General features: G+C 47.2%; 1 pseudogene; it reads right to left on the bottom strand.

Annotated features, from left to right (window-relative positions):
- Positions 1-2,837: 2,837 nt before the first annotated feature.
- Positions 2,838-6,231, bottom strand: LOC144499988 (dynamin-like GTPase OPA1, mitochondrial pseudogene; annotated as a pseudogene).
- Positions 6,232-8,146: the final 1,915 nt, after the last annotated feature.

Here is an 8,146-nt window from a genome sequence, read left to right as displayed (position 1 = left end):
CCTTCTGGGAATAGCTTCTGAATGTCCACTCTGTGCATGCCCCTCAAAATCTTAAGAAGGTAAAATAATCAAAAGATTTCCATAACCAAGATCATACAGGATTGAGACAAATCATTGAACTTTAAGGATAAATCATATTACAAGCCCTTAATATCCTTGGAAAGAAAGCTGATAGAAACTTGTGCTTCCTACTCAGAACCAGATGGAGATCAGGAACAAGAAACAAGGTAAAGCTCTGTAGCCACGCAGGAGAAGGACACTTATTTAAGTTTATTTATTAGTGTCACAAGTAGGCTTAAATTAACACTGCAATGAAGTAACTGTGAAAATCCCCTAGTCGCCACACTCCGGCACTTGTTCGGGTACACAGAGGAAGAATTCAGCATGGCCAATGCACCTAACCAGCATGTCTTTTGGACTGTGTGAGGAAACCGGAGCACCTGGAGGAAGTCCACGCAGACACGGGGAGAATGTGCAGACTCCATACAGACAGCGACCCAAGCCAGGAATCGAACCTGGGTCCCTGGTATTGTGAGGTAGCAGTGCTAACCACTGTGCCGCTGTGCTTCTACTGACAGAGGGAGAGTGTGGATGTCCTCGACCTCAAAACAAGATCAGGGGGATTGGTCAAAGCACCTCAGAGACCTGAGAAATTTGAGAATTTTGCGGGAGATGGAGGCTGGAGATAATTGGAGGAGGTGTAGGATTAACATGAGAAGCGTATGATGTTGATGTAATAATGATGTAATACCACACAATGGAGTAAGAGATTTGGAGGTGCAGAAGTTCCAACCACACAAAGGTCCCAAAATGTGCACAGTAGCTGTAAATAAAGAGTGAAGGCTTTAAGAATGGCAGTTTCTAGCAGCTTACTTTGAGAGAATAGACAAGCTCCAATGAACCACATCTAGACACTGAGCACATGATAAAACCAAGTTCCATATCAGCACCGGAGCACAAAAAACAAGGCTGACATTCCCATGTACTGAGGACATGCTGCATTGGTGGAGGTACAGAATCATAGAATCCCTACAGTACAGAAGGAGGCCATTTGGCCCATTGAGTCTGTACCGGCTACATTCCCACCAGGCCCTATTCCAGTAACCCCACACATTTACCCTGCTAATCCCCCTGACACTAGGGTCAACGTACCAAGGCAAATCCACCTAACCCATCTTTGGAGTGTGGGAGGAAACCAGGGCACCCGGAGGAAACCCAAGCAGACACAGGGAAAATATGCAAGCTCCACACAGACAGTGGCTGAGGTCGGAATGGAACCTGTGAGGCAGCAGTGCCATGCTGCCTTTCAGGTGGAGACCCCATCTGCCCACACTGGTAATATAAAAGATTCTGTGACACGAATTCAGGGAAGAGCAGACGAATTATCCCTGGTGTCCTGGCCCTTCATCAACATTACAAAAACAGATTGGTCATTATCCCATTGCTCTGTGTGAGAGTTTATTGTGTGCACATTGGCTACCATGTTTCCTGTATTACAACAGTGACCACAACTCAAAAGTACGTCATTGGCTGCAAGGCAGTTTGATATATCCTGTGTTTGGGAAAGGCGCTACATAAATGAAAGTCCATCTTTATCTATCTTTCCTCCATTTGCGAAAGTGACTGAGGGATGCCAGGCTTTTAGAGCTGCATCAACAGGAACATGGTATCCACTCATCTGTATCCCATGCTCAAAGTAGAAGTTGCCCTACTTTTTGCTTTTGTCTGTGGAGGCTCTGATTTGCAATTTTTGTCTGTAGCCAAATGGGCCATCTAAGATGGTGATTTACAAAGCATGCTGGGACAGTTAGCCCAATACAGAAACAGACAGGCTGCAGCCTGACATGAATATTGGACAGAGATAAACAGCCTGCAGCTCCAGGCTACAACACACACAGGGCATAATCAAAGGTGAAGAGGCATCTGAACTCTTTATTTGGGAGGGAGGTATGTGACCTATGTGCCCCCAGCACCCACAGGAATGGCCGTTAGTTACACACCCAGAGATCGGTGTGGCAGCACCTGATTAGACTCTATCGATTAGGATGATCAAACCCTGATTGATTGATTGGTAATAATCAAGAGTTGGGGTGGCATGGTGGCACAGTGGTTAGCATCGCTGCCTCACAGCGCCAGGGACCTGGGTTCGATTCCCGGCTTGGGTCACTGTCTGTGTGGAGTTTGCACTTTCTCCCCGTGTCTGCGTGGGTTTCCTCCGGGTGCTCCGATTTCCTCCCACAGTCCAAAGATGTGCAGGTTAGGTGGATTGGCCATGCTAAATTCTCCCTCAGTGTACTTGAACAGGCGACAAAGGGCCCGAATTTACCAAAACTTCACGCCTGTTTTCGGGCGCGAAATCGTGGTAAAGTTGGGCGTCGGGCCTATACCGCAATCTGCACCCTATTCCGAGCACATCGCGGCTTTACCGATACCCAATTCGTGCGTGGGTCCAGCCCGCGCCCAAATCGGGCGGCCTGACGATTTAAATGCATTAGCATGCATTTAAACCGACTTAATGAACCGCGCGCCCAACCCTACCACCAAATCCCACTTTACCGTCTTCTGGCCCGTTCTGGATCCGTGCTTTTAGCGACCTGCAGAATAAAAGTCCAAAGCGGATTTCTATTCGGCAGGGGAACCTCCGAAGCACATCCTCCCCGACCATCCTTCGTGGACCCCCCCGCTAACCACCCCAGCAGACCCCTCCCCCCCTTCCCGGATCAGACCCCCCTGGGAGGCAGGCCCCCCCGGTAGACCACCCCCCACCACCCCCCTGGGATCGGACACCCCTGGGAGGCAGGCCCCCCTCGGCAGAGCACACCCCCAACCTACCTTGGTCACTGATCTCCCTCCACCATCCTTCGGTTAGCAAGATAAGCTGTATGTTCCTCAGTGATGTTTAGCAGCTGTTCCAGTTCGGTTTTGGTTTCACTTTGAACATGCTGTTCTGGAGACCGTGATTTCCAGTAGAACCACCTTTCTTGCCAATCTGGCCCCACCATATCACGAATTACAGATTCAGTATCACAAAGACGGGTTTGCAAGGTTTCTTCCAGGAAATGGATAGCTGCATCCCACTGCTGCTTGTCAGATATGGAATGATCTTCTAAAGCATTGCGCCGGATGACTCGCAGACTGTCTTCAGCCTGCTCATCCCATCTGTGACATTTTACACTTTTATCTTTAACAGCATGTTTTAGTTTGTCAAAGATATCATCATGGTCCTTCCCTTTGTGCTCTGACATAAATCGAGCAAATTCACCCTCCAAGGTTCCCCAAGCAACCTCTACTGCTTTGTGAGGCAACTGTTTGTCAGTCCACCGCTTGAGCTTGATGTCCACTGTGGTATTGAATGTGCCTGAATTCACAGACTGGGCAGCAGGAAGGTCAATATTCTCTATCACATGTGTAGAGACTCTTTCCTACAGTTTCCTTTGTAGAATCTCTTCCCAGTGTTTTGGAGTAACCTGACTGTGGTGGACCTCAGTTGTGCCTTTGTCCTATATGGACCACCGTTGTGTATTTGTCATACCTGGACATATCCCCTCCCGGTTCGGTTCCTCCCCTCGGCACCTAGTATAAAGGTGGCTGTCTCCTCCCCCTTGTTCAGTCCAGGTTGGTTATTTGTTGGGATGTGCTCCTGATTCTGTTGTGAATAAAAGCCTACACTTGTATTGGCATATCGGTAGTCTTTCGCCTTATTGATAGCGCATCACTGACCTAAGCTGATCACTTCATCCAGAATTCCATTCTTCGCCTTCTCGTGTTGTTCATTCCTGTCGAGTTCCCTCAGCCGAGGATAGTTGCTCTTCCATTCAGTTTCAAGGTTGAAGCGAGTCGCTTTAAATGCATCAGCCTGTTGTTCCACAGACTCGCGCACCATCTTCCAGAAACAGTCTGAAACTGCGAGACTCAAGTTCTTAGTTGTCACTTGATGTGCTTTCAGCATCCCTGTCTTCAACAATTTTGAATTCTGAAAGAACCCTCCTTCGTAATCCTTTATGGGATCAATACCTTCATTGGTGTTGCCTCTACCGGTAACAACTGCAAAGTAACCCAAAGCCTTCATTGGAAACAACTTGCCTTCCACAATCTGTTGAATCCGACTTGGACTGGCTAGGCTTTTCTCAGCTAGATCCACTTTGGTCAACACAAAGATGGTCCTTCTGCCTTGTGGGTCCATCTGGCTCACCAAGTCAGTTACAATACTGCGTTCAGCATCCACTGAACCATCTTGGATGCAAAGGATAATGAATGGTACTGGTCGATCCTCCTGGTGTTATCAGTACTGTAACACCAGGAATGGCTGCCGACACCAAGGGTATAATTTTTAGCATAAGCAAGGCTTTCATGCAGATCCCTAATGCCATTATCCTTTGTATCCAAGATGGTTCAGTAGATGCTGAATGCAGTATTGTATCTGACTTGGTGAGCCAGATGGACCCACAAGGCAGAAGGACCATCTTTGTGTTGACCAAAGTTAGAAGTATTCATTGAAGCTCTTCATCAAGAAAAGTAACACAGTCTCTTGTCACACACTGCCATACATCCCCCCATCCTACCATCTCCCACCCCCCTAGGGGATAATCTGTCACACCCCTCCTCCTCCTCCCACCACCCCCCCCCCCCCACCCCCCAGAGGATGATCCATCACACCCCCTCTCCTCCTCACCACAACCCCCCCTCCCCCTCCCCCGCAGATAATCTGGGTCAGAGAGCCGCTCGCTCTGCTTTCTTCGCCCCACCCGGGCACGCTGCTTCAGATTTTTTTTCGAACTGCGCATGCGCAGTTCAGGGCTCCGATCAGTCCGGCAGCGCTAAGCCCCGCCCACTGCGCAATTCGGACTGGAGCCGGCGAAAGGCGTATGGGCGCACTGGAAAGAGGATTCCGGGCTCCGATCTATTTGACGCCCAGATTCGGCACTTAGACTCAAAATGGTAAAATCAGGCCCAAAGTGTGGCAACTGGGGGATTTTCACAGTAACTTCATTGCAGTGTTAATATAGGCCTACTTGTGACTAACAAATAAACTTTAAATAAACAAAAGGGCGTGAAACCAATGAGGGATAAAAGGTGCTGCAGAACCCAAGGAAGAGCGCGCGTAACAGGAACAGAACAACAATGACCACCACCAGCAACTGCCACCATGAGAAGAGCCACCACACCATCAACGGAAGGAGGACCAGAGCCAAAGTATCAGACCAGGCTGAGTGACCAGATCACACCGAGGACTACCGAGAACAGCACACGGATAAAGGCTAATATCTGCCTGGGTACTTGTCAGTCACCCAAAAGTTAAGTCAAGTATTGAACTTGAACTTTAATATTCTGTAAAATAACTTATATTGATTGATTGTGGTTGATTAACATTAATTAAAACCAGCCAACCAGACTCTGTCTACACTTCCCGCTGCCTCGGCAAAGCAGCCAGCATAATTAAGGATCCCACGCACCCCGGACATTCTCTCTTCCACCTTCTTCCATCGGGAAAAAGATACAAAAGTCTGAGGTCGCGTACCAGCCGACTCAAGAACGGCTTCTTCCCTGCTGCTGTCAGACTTTTGAATGGACTTACCTTGTATTAAGTTGATCTTTCTCTGCACCCTAGCTATGATTGCAACACTACATTCTGCACTCTCTCCTTTCCTTCTCTATGAACGGTATGGCCTGTCTGTATAGCGCGCAAGAAACAATACTTTTCACTGTATGTTAATACATGTGACAATAATAAATCAAATCAAATCAAATCAAAATTGTGTGTATGAATAAATACTATTGTATTAACAAGAAGTCAACTCACGGACCTTTGTCCACTCTGTAAGGGTTAAAACACACGATGCGGCAGGCACAACATGTCACATTCTTCAAGAAAGCTTCTTCCTCCACTTTGCTAGTTGCTGTTAAGATCATAAACAGCCTTCACCTCCAAAAGCCCCAATGCTTTGGGCTCATTCCAGCTGCCACTGGGGACATCTGTAGCATAAGCCCAACAGCTGTGTATGGATACTTTCAGGAGGTCATGGATGCATTGACCCCTCGAGCATGCCCATGAATGACCTGTGACAACGTGACAGACATTACCATTTGGTTGAGGAGCAGGATTCCCTGAAGTCTGAAGAGTCGCAGGTTGCAGTACGTGAGACTATGTGCTTCCTTAATCAGTGCCCGCATTAAAGAAACAGCAAGACAGGAGCCCACTTCCTCAACATGCAGCTCATTTACAAACGTCATTTCAAGTGAACGCTCGCTTTCAGGGGAGATCCCACAACGCTTTCATTTTGAGAAGTTCCCTCATGTCTACATTCTTTACCAAAGAAAGACAAATCTCAGCTGTATCCTCGTCGATCAAAGCTACTCTCTGCATTCATAGCTGATGCTACTCATATCCTTTCCCAGGGGTGCAGCTGAACACAGTTACAAGATTCATTAGGCCAGCAGGGTCATCAGCAAACACACAAGACATGTTGATGGAACTTTTCACGTGCCTGGACTGACCTGAATCTACATGCAAATAGTCACGTTCACCTTGGAGCCATTTCCAAAGCACAAATACTATAATGGTTTATTAACACCCGAGAAAGGCTCACTAATGTAGAGGAAGTTTATTACTGTTAGATGATATGCATTTAAGGGGGAATATGATTGAACTATATAAGATTATGAGGGACATGGACAAGGTGAGTAGGAAGCAGTTGTTCCCCTTGGTTGAGAGATCAATCACGAGGGGGCATAGTTTTATCGTAAGGGGCAGGAGATTCAGAGGGGATTTGAGAAAAAACACTTCTTCACTCCGAGGGTGGTGGGAATCTGGAATGCATTGCCTGGGAAGGTAGGCGAAGCCGGAAACCTTACAACCTCTAAAAAATATTGGGATGAGCGCTTGAAACGTCATAATATTCAAGGATATGGGACAAGTGTAGGAAAATGGGATTAGCGCATCTTTAGTGATAGATATTGACGGTGCAGACTCAATGGGCCGAATGATCTTTTCTGCAATGTATGACTCTGACTCTATGGGCGGGATTTTCTGGCCGTGCTCAGCCCAAAAATGTGAGGTTATTCACTTTGGAAGCAAAAACAAGAAGGCAGATTACTACCTGATTGGCTGTAGATTGGGAGAGGAGAGTGTGCAGCGGGATCTGGGTGTCCTCGTGCACCAGTCACTGAAGATAAGCATGCAGGTGCAGCAGGCAGTAAAGAAGGCAAATTGTAATTTGGCCTTCATTGCGAGGGGTTTCAAGTACAGGAACGAGGGATGTGTTGTTGCAATTATACAGGGCCTTGGTGAGGCCACACCTAGAGTATTGTGTGAGTTTTGGTCTCCTTTTCTGAGGAAGGCATTCTTGCTCTCGAGGGAGTGCAGCGAATGTTTACCAGGCTGATTCCGGGGATGGCGGGACTGATGTAAGAGGAGAGATTAACTAGGTTAGGATTGTTTTCACTGGAGTTCAGACGAATGAGAGGGGGAATCTCATAGAGAATTATAAAATTCTAATACAACTAGACAGGGTAGATGCAGGGAGGATGTTCCCGATGGTGGGAGATTCCAGAACCAGGGGTCACAGTCTGAAGATTCAGGGTAGACCTTTTAGAATGGAGGTGAGGAGACATCTCTTCACCCAAAGAGTGGTGAGCCGGTGGAATTCATGACCACAGAAAGTAGTTGATGCCAAAACATTCAAGAGGCGGCTGGATAGCACTTTGGGAGAAAGGATCAAAGGTTATGGGGAGAAAGCAGAATTAGGTATTGAGTTGGATGATCAGCCATGATGGTGATGAATGGTGGTGCAGGCTCGAAGGGCCAAATGGCCTCCTCCTGCTCCTATCTTCTATGTTTCTATGTTTCTAAAATTGGAAAATCCCAATGGAGGTCAACGGACCTTTGCCTAGTCTTTCTTCCCCCACCCGCTACGATTCCGTGACAGGTGGGATGGGAAAATTCCCCCCTTTGACTCTCTGCACTCTTGTTTCAAAGTGACACATACGACAAACTTTTGAAAGCACTTCAACTGAGCTGACTACAGTCAAATAGTATAGTGCAATTTCTAGCGTGAATAGACTAGATTAGGATGATTTAGAACTTGGACTTTGATTTGAGCTAATTGAATCTGCTGCCCAAAAAATAATTGAATTGCCTTTTATTTCA

This window comes from Mustelus asterias, chromosome 10, assembly GCF_964213995.1.
Source record: "Mustelus asterias chromosome 10, sMusAst1.hap1.1, whole genome shotgun sequence".
NCBI classification, from domain to species: domain Eukaryota; kingdom Metazoa; phylum Chordata; class Chondrichthyes; order Carcharhiniformes; family Triakidae; genus Mustelus; species Mustelus asterias.
Note: the sequence above shows the minus strand (reverse complement) of the source record. Positions and strands in the feature narration are given on the sequence as shown.